Source organism: Dermacentor andersoni, chromosome 7 (assembly GCF_023375885.2).
Source record: "Dermacentor andersoni chromosome 7, qqDerAnde1_hic_scaffold, whole genome shotgun sequence".
Lineage (NCBI taxonomy): Eukaryota > Metazoa > Arthropoda > Arachnida > Ixodida > Ixodidae > Dermacentor > Dermacentor andersoni.
In genome coordinates, this window is record NC_092820.1 from 91,300,941 (window position 1) to 91,314,164 (window position 13,224).

Sequence of the window (13,224 nt, forward strand, 5' to 3'; positions counted from 1 at the left end):
TTCTGCACAAGCAGTGCTATCTGCAGCGCTGGTACCTTATAGCCACAATTCATGGCTGGACCACCATGCAAAGGCACTATTTTTGAATTATTAACTTCTATTATATTATGGTGGCCATATATTGCAATTATATATCATCCACATTGTGTGCAATATGGTTAAATGTCAATTATGATAGCCATTCCTAATCTGAAATGCAACAAAAGAGCAAATATAGGCAACAAATTGCAATTCAAAGAGACAAAAGGCAACCAGTGCACAGGATAAGTGACAGACTTCCTTTTATTGAAAAAGAAACGTGGCATGTGTCATGCCACCACCAGTGGGTAGCAATCTTTCAAGCTTGGGTGACAGAGGCAAAACTTAGCAAAATGCTACAATCACGCTGTAAAACGGCCTTGGACACAAAAAACCGATATCATATTGTACAGAATGAAAGGGCAAGACTTCATCTAAGAACAGTCTATGGCACCACATACTTGAAATGGTGTAAAAAATGTTGACATGCCCTACCCATAAAGAAAAAGCAACAAACACAGAAAACATGCCTTAAAATGCAATGTGCAGAGTCTGAAACCAAGAAAAAACAACCCGAAAAAGGTTTCGCTAAGTCTTTCAATGGTTAAAATTGTCAAACTGTATCATCACTTCTTAGTGAACCTGCACAACTGAAAAGGAAGGAAGGAAAGCTCAATAGCAGGGCTGCAGAAAATGTCACCGAATAAATATACTTTGCTTACCAACGATACCTGTGGTTTAGTTGTGGTCTGTATATAAACTAATTGTGTATAAACTTTTCTTGTTTAGAATGGCTGAGCGGATAGGGAAAAAATGACCGTAAGAGCACCGGGTGTATGCATAGTCTACGCAGAAAAAGCCACTGCTTTCTTACTTCTTTTTTCTCTGTATGACTATTCATCGGAGTATTTAGGTGCCTTATTAGCACTGCAAAACACAAAATTGGGCAAGTTGTGGCATAAAGAAAATTGCAGTTTCACTCATAATGTGAAACAATGATGCAGTAGCTGGTGAAATATGCACAGGAAGCTTAGTTCATGCAGTGTTTGCTGAAGTGTTGTGAACACTTGCCAATGCAAGTCGGTAATCTCCTTAAAAAAGTAAAATAAGTAAGAGTCCTATTTATTTGTGGGAGTTGTGCCTCAGTGTTGAAGTGGAAAGACTCGGCTTTTCTTCCTCCTCTTTCATATCCGGACTTAGCCTCTGATCTACACCAAAACAACCCTTTAGCTTCTTACTGCTGAATTCGTTTTGGTTTTCTCAAATCTATATTTGGGCTACGCATTGCTATGTCTCGCGCTTTGCTTGAGGAAAACAAGACACCAACAGCTCCATCCAGTAAATCTGAGAAGCCAAGCACTAGAAGAAGATTAATGAAGCAGATGCACCCAATCATTGTCATCACATGCAAGAAGAAAACTTAACATAGGACTGCCTTCACAAGTGGGAAGGTGATGTGCAAGAACTTGAAGGTGTGGATGCCAGCTCTATATACAGTATGCAGACATTGAGCAGGTGTTAGCCAATCTAGGCACCTGTAGGCTAGATCACGCTCTCCAGGATCAGTATTCACCACGACTGTACCTTCAGCAGAGTGGCTGAAATGTAGAATTGTGGACTGCCACTCTTTTGATCGTATGTTTAAATCCTCGCAGCACAATGAGAACTTTATTTGCAATACTCTAGCAAGAAATTCGGGAATTCCAGTGACAACACCAGTAGACATCAGAACAACCAGGGGAGTTAGCCCATAGCAGCTATTGCTGTAAAAAATAAGACTGGCATAAGCACAAGAATTGAGATGGGCATACTACATGCCTTTGTTCTGGTAGTGGTCCACTACTTTGGTGCTACAGTTAATGATCTCCACTGTCACTGGACATAATAAGAGTTCTTAAATTATACACTCGCGCACCCGCCGCCTCTCAGGTCACCTAAGTGGACATACTATGCTGGCTGATAACGGCCCCCTCCCACTTCTAGTATGCTTCACCGCGTAACTAAGCTGTACTGCGGCGAAGAAGCCGTACATTTGTATTGAGTGAATAAACAAATGGTTTTTACAACAGTACAGAAATAAACGCGCACCATGCATCAGTCTACCACACGAAAGAGCGTCGCAACATACGGTAGCTGATTCACACAGGCCGTGTAGCCCACTTATCAGTCGTAAAGGGTATTATGGGTATTAAGACACACATATGTGTTTGTTTACGTTCGCACTCCTTGCGTAATAAGACACTCAGAACTTCCACAATAGAACGTAATTTACAACACACAAACGCAAAGACCACTATATGTCTCGTTTTCAACTCGGCCGTCATGCAAATGACATATTGCGCGGAAAAACGTGAACATGCTGTGTGTTAGCGTCGTAAACTTCATACTAGGCAAGGAGCTAGCACGCCACAATCCCGCGTCAGCCGCTAATGAGACCAAGACGGGAGCACATGTCTGTGAACGCGCAAACCCTAAGCCACTCTGCTCCTCCGCCACCCCCGCTGCACGGCTGCACCACTCGTTTCAAGCACAGCACACCAAACACACATTCAGCGCTGAACAGAGGGCGGTCGACGCAGTTGCATTTACATGACTTGCAGCGAGCAGCACATCCCTCGATGTCCGTTAAGCAAAGTCGGACACGGCGACGCCACATCGCGGTTCGCAGAACTTCGCTGCCGAGGCGCTAGGCCACTTCGATATTTCTATTGTCACCACCGCCGGGTTCTCAAGAAAGCACGGGTCACACAACGCAGATTATGTAGTGCCAGAGCTCATCGAGGCCAAAGCCGCATTGCCGCACCGCCACTACTCACGGCTTTCCGCCAAGTAACACAGAACCTACAACCAACACACAAGCAACACACGCACGATTACATGAGCAATGTTGAACAACGCGCGGTCCAGAGAACGATCACGCCGAGGACGAACACGCCACGGCGTCGCTCGGCGCCAGCATCGCGCCTTCTCAAAAATCCCTAAACGATGCTGTCCCTAGGCACCTAGGATCAGGTCACGTGAGGGATTTTTGTACGACAATTAGACGCACGCGTTGTATCGAAGGGTGTCGGTATGCTGTTAGCTCCGGATGCGATGCCGAGCAAGCTGGCGTGCCTGTTCGGCTCTTTGTAAGAACTCTTCCACGTGTTCGCTGGTCGGGCTATTATCAGCCAGAGGTAGCATGGCGTCAAGTGTTGACGTGACGTGGCGCCCGTATACAACATCGAACGGCGTAAACTGTGTAGTCTCCTGTACAGCAGTGTTATATGTGAAGGTCACATAGGGTAAGATCTCGTCCCTTATCTTGTGCTGTACGTCGACATACATAGGGAGCATATCAGCCAGCGTTCTGTTCAGACGTTCCGTTAATCCATTGGTTTGAGGGAGATACGCAGTGCTGTTGCGGTGAGAGCTATGCATCAGCTGGAGAACGTCCTGCATAAGTTCCACTGTAGATGCTCTACCGTGGTCGGCGATGAGAACCCACGGTGCACCAAGTCGTAGGATGATGTGGCGTACGATGAACTTGGCCACTTCACAAGAACTTGCTTGCGGAATAGCTTCGGTTTCGGCGTACCGGGTTAAGTAGTCGGTAGCGGCGACTATCATTCTGTTGCGTGAAGAGGTCGCTGGGAATGGCCCAAGTAGATCCATTCCTATTTGTTGGAACGGTGCTTGAGGAGGGCCCACAGGATGGAGAAAGCCAGCCGGTTTAGCTGGTGGTTTCTTGCGGCGCTGACAATCGCGGCAGGTCTTCACGTACCGTTGAACAGAAGAATAAAGCTGGGACCAGTAATATTTATGTCGTATCCTTGCTAATGTCTTAGCGAATGCCAGGTGTCCCGCACATGGCTCATCATGGCAGGCTTGTAAAATGTCTTGGCGTAGCGCCGACGCCACGACAAGGGACCGCTTCCGTATTGGGACCGCTTCCGCAGTTTTTCCTGTAAAGGACGTTGTTGTGCAAAGAGTACGATGATAAGCCGCGCACGAGCAAACGAGGTAAGACTCTTTCAGCTCCTTGAAGGTGGTCGATCAGCGGCAGCAGCTCAGGGTCAGCGCACTGGTGCTCAGCCATCTTTATGCATCGATAACGCTGACAAAGGGCAAGTCATGGTCAGGGTCCGATGACATCGTAGTGAGTGGTGCGCGTGACAGTCAGCGTCACTGTGCTTCCTTCCAAATCGGTAGACAACTGTAATATCGCACTATTGTGAGCGCAGGCTTCAACGGGCTAGTCTGCCTGTAGGATCCTTGAGTTTGGCAAGCCCGCACAGGGTGTGGTTTCATCGCTGGCAGCCTTAAAGGTCTACCGTACAAGTAGGGTCGCAATTTACCAATTGCCCACACAACCGCTAAGCATTCTTTTTCAGTGGTTGAGTAGTTTTTCTCAGTCTTGGTGAGACTGCGGCTTGCATAAGCAATGGTGCGTTCTGCACCAGCTTGCCACTGCACAAGAACTGCGCCGAGACCCGCATTGCTGGGGTCAGTATGAATTTCAGTGTCAGCGTCTTCGTTGAAATGAGCAAGTATTGGGGCCTCTTGCAAACACTTGCGCAATTCATTGAACAACTTCTGCTGCTCGTCCGCCCAAATGAAAGGCGCATCGTCGCATGTAAGCCGTGTCAGAGGCTCAGCAATTCTTGTCTGTGGATGGTGAAAACTCGGCGGCGGCAGCTAACTTGTCGGGGTCTGGTCGGACACGTTGAGGGCCAACGACATGGCCAAGAAATTTCAGCTCTTGGAACCAGAAGTAGCATTTTGCAGGCTTGATGGTGAGGCCGGTAGTATGGATCGCAGCGAGGACATTCTCGAGTCGTGAGAGATGTTCGTCAAACGTGCTGGAGGACACGACGACGTCGTCCAAGTATGCGAGGCAGGTTTGCCATTTGAGTTCAGCAAGCACGGTATCCATCATCCGCTGAAAGGTGGCAGGTGCGGAAGAAAGACCGAAGGGGAAAACTTTGAACTCATAAAGCCCATCAGATGTCACAAACGATGTTTTTTCACGATCCTGTTCATCAACTTCGATTTGCCAATACCCTTATTTAGGATCTAACGAAGAAAAAAACTAGGCATGCCGTAGATGATTGAATGCGTCGTCGATGCGTAGCAATGGATAAACATCGCGCTTGGTGACACGGTTCAACTTTCTGTAATCTACACAGAAGCGTAGCATGTTGTCTTTCTTTCTAACTAACACTAGAGGGGAGGCCCACGGGCTTGTGGCCGGCTGGATCACGTCGTCTTGGAGCATCTCTTTCACCTGATGCTTGATCGCTTCCCTTTCCACTAGAGACACTCTGTAAGGATGCTGACGAACAGGACGTGCGGACTCGTCCGTATTAATGCGGTGCTTTCTGGTGGACGTGCCCTGCACTTTGGATGACGTTGAAAAACAGTCCGCAAATTCATTCACGAGATTCAGTAGACGGTCTTCCTGATGGTCTGGTACAGCGGCGTTAACGTGAATCCGTTCTTTTAGGCTGGGTAACTCAGATCGCTGAGACGATGCGGTTTCCAATGTGGCAATATCAGCAACATCAGTGATTTCGCGAAGAAATACGATTGTCGTTCCTAGCGGTACATGACAATACTTCTTGCTAATGTTTGTTAGCAAAACGACTGAACATTTGTTTCGCACCTGAAGAAGCCCTCTGGCTATACAAATGTGGCGCTCAAGGAGCAGGGGCATGTTTGCCTCAGCAATTCCTTCGGCGCCGTCCACCGTGTCGCATCGGACAAGGGTAAACACGCTGCTCTTGGGTGAGAACGTGACGTCATCGTCAGCTGCACCAAGCGCCATGTCACGGTCGTTGTCATTACTGTGCGCTATGGTTTGCGTCGTAGCGAAGCTGACTCTAGACTGTTTCAGATCGATGATGGCACCGTTCGCCTGAAGGAAATCCCTGCCGAGTATATGGTCCTTTGAATACTCAGGAAGAATGACGAAGTCGCCGATGTACGTGAAGCCCCGAATGTTGACTCCTGCCGTGCACCGGCCCATTGGGGTTATGAGATGCCCTCCTGCAGCACGAATCTGAGTTCCGGTCCATTGCGCCGAAACTCTGTTCAGTATACGCGCGAGATTCTGGCTCATAGCAGACGTGTCCGCACCCGTGTCGATTAACGCAGTGACTTCGTGGTCATCTATGGTAACTGGTACATCGCAGGATACTGACACGGAACTACACTGCGTTCTCTGCGCCTCGATTACGTCATATCCCGGTCGTCGTAGTGTAGGATCTTCAGCGTTCGCAACGTCAGCGACCTCACCTCCGCAGGTCGCTGGACTCAGTTTTCCCGGGAGGCTGGGCTGCGTGAGCGACGCCTCGTTGCTCTCGGTGGGAATAAGGGGCTGGAAGACCTGTATCGGGAGGGTGACGGTGGCCAGGGTTAACGGAATCCAGGGACAAACGAGGTCCTGGCGTCCGCGAGGTATGCTTCAATCTCCAGGGGGCGTTCACCATTGCGCGGGCACGGCGCATTCAGTAAAAATCCACGGAGCCAAGCTCGGCGGTAAGGAGAAGCCCTGTATAGGCGATCGGCTTCACCGCAATGAAAACACAAGGGCCTGCGGTCTGCGGTGCTCCATACGTCGCTTTTTGGGGTGGTCGTGTTTCAGCCATGAATGGCGTGCGGCGAGGTCTGCAGTCGCCATTTGCTTGTTCAACGGCGCGCACACCATGAAAGTCCGGGACGTCGCTCAGATCGCCAAAAATCGGGTACAGCGAACTTCGCGCAGCTTCCGCATACGACTTGCGAGGTTATGACTGCCGTACCTCGTGCTGTGGTGTCTCGCTTCGCTCTAGGATTTGGACTGCCTGCCTGATTTCCTCCCGGACGACCTCAGCCAGAGCGTGTCACTGTACCGATGCTGGAGCCACCTGAAGCTTTTGGAGCTCTTGAACAAGAAGCCTAATGAGCTCCCGCAAGGCGTCGGTATTGTCCCGGGGTATAGCGAGAGAGTCACGCGATAGGGTCGACACGTCGTGGTTGTACTGCCTTGTTCGATGCTACAGTGCCTTTTCCATTGATACGGCTCCTTACCGCACAGCCTTTTCCATTGATACGGCTTCCGCGAGAAACTCTGCAGCGCTCTTTTCTGCGTTGCGTATTAGGGCACCGAATACCTCTTTCTTGACATCGCACATGAAGTTCCTGAGCTTCTTTTCTTCCGGCATGGACGGATCCGCACGTCGGAAAAGTCGGCACATATCTTCCACAAATATTGCGACGGTTTCGATCGGCCTCTGTACTGTCGCCTGAATTGCAGATTCAGCTCACTCCATGTGATCGAGGCTGGCGTATGGGCCGATTAGCTGCCGTCGGAATTATTTCCATGTCGATAGGGCCGCCTCACGGTTCTCAAACCATGTCCGCGCATAGTCCTCGAGGGCAAAGTAGGCGTTGCGTAGCTTGCGCTCTGGAGTCCAGCCGCTGAATTCTGCGACACGCTCAAAGTGATCGAGCCAGTCCTCAACATCCTCGAAGGTGTCCCCATGGAAGGATGTGAGGATTCGCGGCTGGTTAACGAAGACCTCGGTCGGTGCCGTTGAGGAAGACGGAACCGATGTACTCATCCTTCTGACTGTATTCGGTAGAGGCTCGTGCTCAGGTGGTAGTCCTTGAAGTCGAAGGCTTGTCCGTACGTGAACAGGAGTCAGCACGACCGGACTTCGTACTGGGCTTATTGTAGGCGGCGTTCGACCTGGGAGTGGTAGCATGCACACAGCACCTCCACCAGAAAAATGTAACTTAGATTGAAGACGGAGTCTCACAAAATAGATGTTTCTCTTTAATGGAGGGCCAGAAGAAGAGCGTGCAGCTTACGCACTTCATCGTCTTTCGTGGCGCCGACCTTCGCGCGCGCCATCCTGCGGTGCGGGAGCCCCACGTCTTTGTGTTAATATTGAGTTGCCGCCAGTAATTTACCTCCGCCTTTTCAGCGACTTTCCGAGGCATATTACCCATGAGCCTTCTCTCGTTTAAAGAACAGGCAGCATTGCTTCATTAAAATTTTGCTTTGTGAACCCAATACTAATCTACCAACAGCGCTCGGCACACTGCTTGAAGAAGTGGTGCACACACTATAATTTGTTTCAGTGCCGAATACATTTCATTACCGATTGCCAACCTGATTTCTGTAAATATGAACTTTTAAAAATTTTCAACATGTGTTAATTCAAATTAGAAGTATGCTAGCGTTAGTGTACATCCAAAATCTTTTTTGTTTTTTTGGAGGTAATTGGATATAAATAATCCAAAGCTTCTTTACTGCGAAATCACGCAGCTGTTTTTAAGATTCCCTACGGTGATTTACTTAGTTTGAAACTTATCATGTCCTTCGTTCCTTACGAGGCCATGCTTGCATCTGGCTTAGAAGTCTCACACGTCGCTTCCCCTACAGCGCTGGACATATTCTTATTTTGCCTTTCGTTGAATATTTATAGGTTGTGCTCGTGCGATCTCGAATTATGCAATTGCCACGGGCTAGATAAAAGTAACAGAAACCATTCTGGGGAAGGGGGGGGGGGGCACACGGCCTCCCTCGCTTCCCCACTCCCCGAAATAGATGTTGACTTTATTCCCGCCGGAGCGTGAACAAGGGAAACCGAGTCTTCATGTGTACCGGGTTATTGTGCCATTCGCAAGTAGGCCGTATCCGCAAACACTTGGAAGTCTACTGTGCAACGCCTCTACAGCCTATAGTATAATCACATATGCTACACTAAATGTCATTTCTAAATTACACGCTTGTATCTTTACATTTCCCAGAACACTGCTTCGCCGAAACAAGGTATCATTCAACATTGTCGTTAACAAGTTCTCAAGAACACATTTGATATATCTTCTATTCTATATATGCATCGATGCCATATGTCCGTTCTTGCACTTTCACCGTCTGTTCACGCCCTTTCACGCGAAAGCCAACGTGAGAGTAACCGTCCTATAGTCCCTCAATAAATAGAAGTACCACCATCCTTCGCACTTACCCACCCTGTCACCGGCTTTTGATTTCTTTTGTTTTTTTTGCGCAAACGAAAAGCACGCGCTTCATTAAAAGCCGCGCCGGTGCGTAGGCGTCGGCGCGCGCCATAGGCGATACTTCTGTCGCGAACACGCCGGCCGAAACGGCAGGCTTCCTGACTGTACCTGCTGTCCGTGACGAGCTGCCGTTGATACGCTTGTATGAAACGATTTAAGCAAAAGAACTCATGTGTAATTCCACACGAAACAAGGAGGTGTGGAGCGCAAATACTTCGGACGCGACGGAGTGATTGCATGAACTATAACGAGCGGCCACACCTGTGCCTTAGGAGGTAAAAGGGCAGCTCCAAAATCCAATTTGGTGCTACGAGCTTTTCCACGGCGTGCTCGCCTTGCCGGTGTCCCGTCACTTGTGCGTTTGCTTGTACAGCGTGTTGTATTTTGTTTGCCTTAGAGCAAAGTTATGAGAGGCAGTTTGGTAGGGGATAATTTTATTAGATCAGTAACTTCAATCTTAGTTTATATAACGCTGTAGCTACGCCGAGAGTAGTAACAAAGCATATTCAGTTGAGACATTCCTGTACATGTAATTTCTATTGATTTATCTATAGTTTCTTCTTTTAATTCTTTTAGTGCAGCCTTGTTTGTACACAAAAAGAGTGGGAAAACCAGCAAATTAGCCTAAAGATGACATGGAAAGAAAGGAAACAAACAAGTAAAATAAAAAACATATTCCAAAGGCACTGGCGACTTCAAATGCCCAGTTCATACCAAGGAAAGAACAGCATCAGACATTAAATGGAACTTCAGTAAATGAATATGTGGCATTTGTTATTTTGTACACTTTCTATACAAGCAGTTCGAAAAGAGATTCAAACTTAAGCATAGTTGTCCTCCTATAAAAAATATTCTCGTCCTCTGAGGCAAACAGGTACCGCAGCACAGCATGGTTGGTTCAAAGCTGTTTTCCATCTATACTGAAAAGCGACTACACCGGGAACCAGCACATAATTTTCCGATGACAGATGTTTAAGTGGACCCTCGAAAGAAGTATCCTGCCAACAGAGTTGCGACGACCATAGCATTACGTCGAAAATGTGCACATCGCAAACACTGACACTAAATGTGACGACTGCTATTAAAAACGAGCAATAACAAATAAACGCTATTAGCCTCTAACATAACTTCTTTATTCACAATCTTACTACCGGAAGTAACACGTAGAGTATCTCATGCGGCGTCATGCATTAAATATTGGGAGATAACGAAACTTTCTTCAGGTCGAGTTGATGCATCTTGATGACAGCCTGAAGGGCGTGAGCACATGCACTGTATAGCGAAGAAAATTAGTCAACTAAGCTTCGGGGCACCCCATTTGCTCCAGTGTGTTGGAGCCGACTGCGTTGGGGCATTGGAAAGTAAATAACACGTATAGTGGTATCAAAAGAAGCCATATTATGTGCACTGGCACACCCGACCAGAGAAGGCACGACTAAGAGTAGGGATGATGAGCAGAACAAGAACAAGGTGAAAGCAGAAGCCAACGTTTCGACTAGCGGATTTGTCTTTTTCAAGGCGGCATATGGATAAAAGACAGACTGCTCGGATCTACTAGCACTCGGCGGCAGCAGCAGCACGAAAGACCATCGCTTGAACACCGCTCTGCTTTTTCGAAGGTTGGTGTCGTTCCTTGTGATTGCTTTTAAGAATATGTGCTGCTTGCTGCTACTGCCACCGCCTTGGTATTCTGCTATCGTCATTGTTTTGTTGTTGTTTTGCTTGAAACTGCTGTCTCGAACGCACGATGTCGACAGACTTTTGTTCCTCATGCAATAAGTTTACGCCTGAGGAAATTTCTGCCAAATGTATTGTATACAAGAAATTGTACCATCTCGGAACCTTTGCTGGGCTTACCGTAAAGCTGTACAAAAGTAAATCGGAGTCAGCCAAGCAGAAATGGGCAGGCCCCACATGCAAAAATGGAAACAGCAAATGAGGCAATCAAGGTGAAAAGCTGGCTGATGACGAGATAGCCGACATTAAAACCCTACTCGTTACTATAAATGGAAAATTAGATGAGCTGATGCCGCTTAAGGGAACTGTAGCTAGCACTGAAACAGCTGTAGAGCTAATGTCAGAAAAGTATGACGATGTGCTAGAAAGGCCAACTACCCATGAAAAAGACACAAAGGATATTCAAAAGAGATTGGAAATTTTGCAGAGAAAGGTAAAAAAAGAAGAAGAAAATGAAACGTTGCGAAGTGAAGTCAATGATCTTGAATGGAGGAGCAGAATGCTGAACCTTGAATTCCATGGAATTCAGTCCACCGAACCTAAAAATCTGCTAGAACGGTAAGAGTTTCAAGGCTTTCAAGCGCAGACGCTTATTCAATTCACCGGCTACCTGGAAAGCCCGATACGATCCCAGGAATAATAGTTAGATACACCAGGCAAGCTGTCAGAGATAAGTGGCTCAAGAAAAGGGATAAACGGAGGGACGAAAAAAGCAACGTTGCCATTATGGAAAATATGACTAGTAATAACCGACATCTGTTGCGACTGACGAAGGACTGGGCAAAACAAAATGCATATCAGTATGTCTGGCACAGGAATGGAACGATCTTCATGCGCAAAACAGATGGCCAGTCGGCAATCGTAGTGAGCAATATGCGTGACCTTCCGTCATAGCATATTCCAGTGTGTCCAACAAATGGGTTTAAAATGTGCTCTCGGAGTTTGAAATGGCTAATGATAATTACCGTCTTCCAAAGGATGCAAACGCAGTTGCAACGACCCAGCACAAAAATTCACTACAATGCCTTCATTTAAACGTACACTCACTTTGCAACAAGGAAGCCGAAATGGATTGTTTTATTTCTAGTTTTTCTTTTTTGTTCGACGCTGTCATGTTAACAGAAACTTGGTGTAAAGACGACCAGGATAACTTTCGTTTTTCATGTTATCAATCCTTCTGCTTAAATCGGAAAAATCGTCGTGGTGGTGGAGTGATGCTAATGATGAAGCAGAATGTAAACTGTGAACTGCTTCCTTCTTTTTCTGTGATATGTGATGATCTTGAAATATTGTCAGTTCGTGTAAATAACCATGTGTTTTCTGTTTGTTACCGGCCCGCACATGGAAATGGGTCAAGCTTTTTTTTTATTTTACGGGCAGTTTCTTGATTTCGTTTCTGCAAATGGTTACTCTGTCCCGTCGGCCGGCAACTTTAATATATAATGTAGCAAACACTGACGAACAAAGAAACATCAAAATGCTTATTACATCAAATGGTTGTGATAATGCACTCCCATTACCGACCCGGATAACGAAAGACAATAAAACACTGCTCGACCTCTTTGTGACAAATTTTGATAATACAGACATCACAGCAGGAGCTATATCATGTCGTCTTAGCGACCATCTTCCGATATTTGTTATGGTAAAGAAGCAGAATTTAGAAGGATTCAAAAGCCGACCACCCATTCTTTTTCAGTCTATTACTCTGTCAAATTTAGACAGCTTCAGGACTGAACTACTGAAGTCAGATTTTACATGGGTAATGGAGATAAAAAATGCCGATGAAGGGTACGAAAAATTTATGAACCAGTTCCTGCAGATTTACAAGCGACATTTTCCAATAAGAACTATTGAGCTGGTTAAAAAAATTCGCAAACCTTGGATAACTCCAGAACTCCGCCGAAAAATCAACGAGAAAAATATACTTTACCATCAGTTTATTAAAACAAAAGCTACTGATACCTTAAAGCAATTTAAGGCGCGCCGAAACAAATTAAACAAGGAGGTTAAAAAAAGCAGATCTAGTTAAATTTACTCTGAATTCCAAAGTTGCCTAAAAAAAGTTACCTCGTATGGGAAAAGTTGAACACTGTTTTTAAACGCACGAAACTTTCACCTAGAATCGAGAAGTTGTCTATAAATGACTGTGAAGTGTCTGGCTGCGCCCTTGCAGATTCCTTTAATGAGTATTTACTTCATTATTCTGATCATGGTATACTTGAAGATTTTTACAATTTTATACCTGTTAGAAATAATTCATCTGCTTTCCTAAGCCCTGTAACAGAGGATCAAGTTAAATCAGTTTTTTCTTTAAATAATAGTTCAAGTTGCGACGCTGAAGGAGATCAGACACGTCCGGTGAAATATGTGCTGGATGTGTTATGTCCATATTTAACCCACATTTTTAACCTTTTGCTA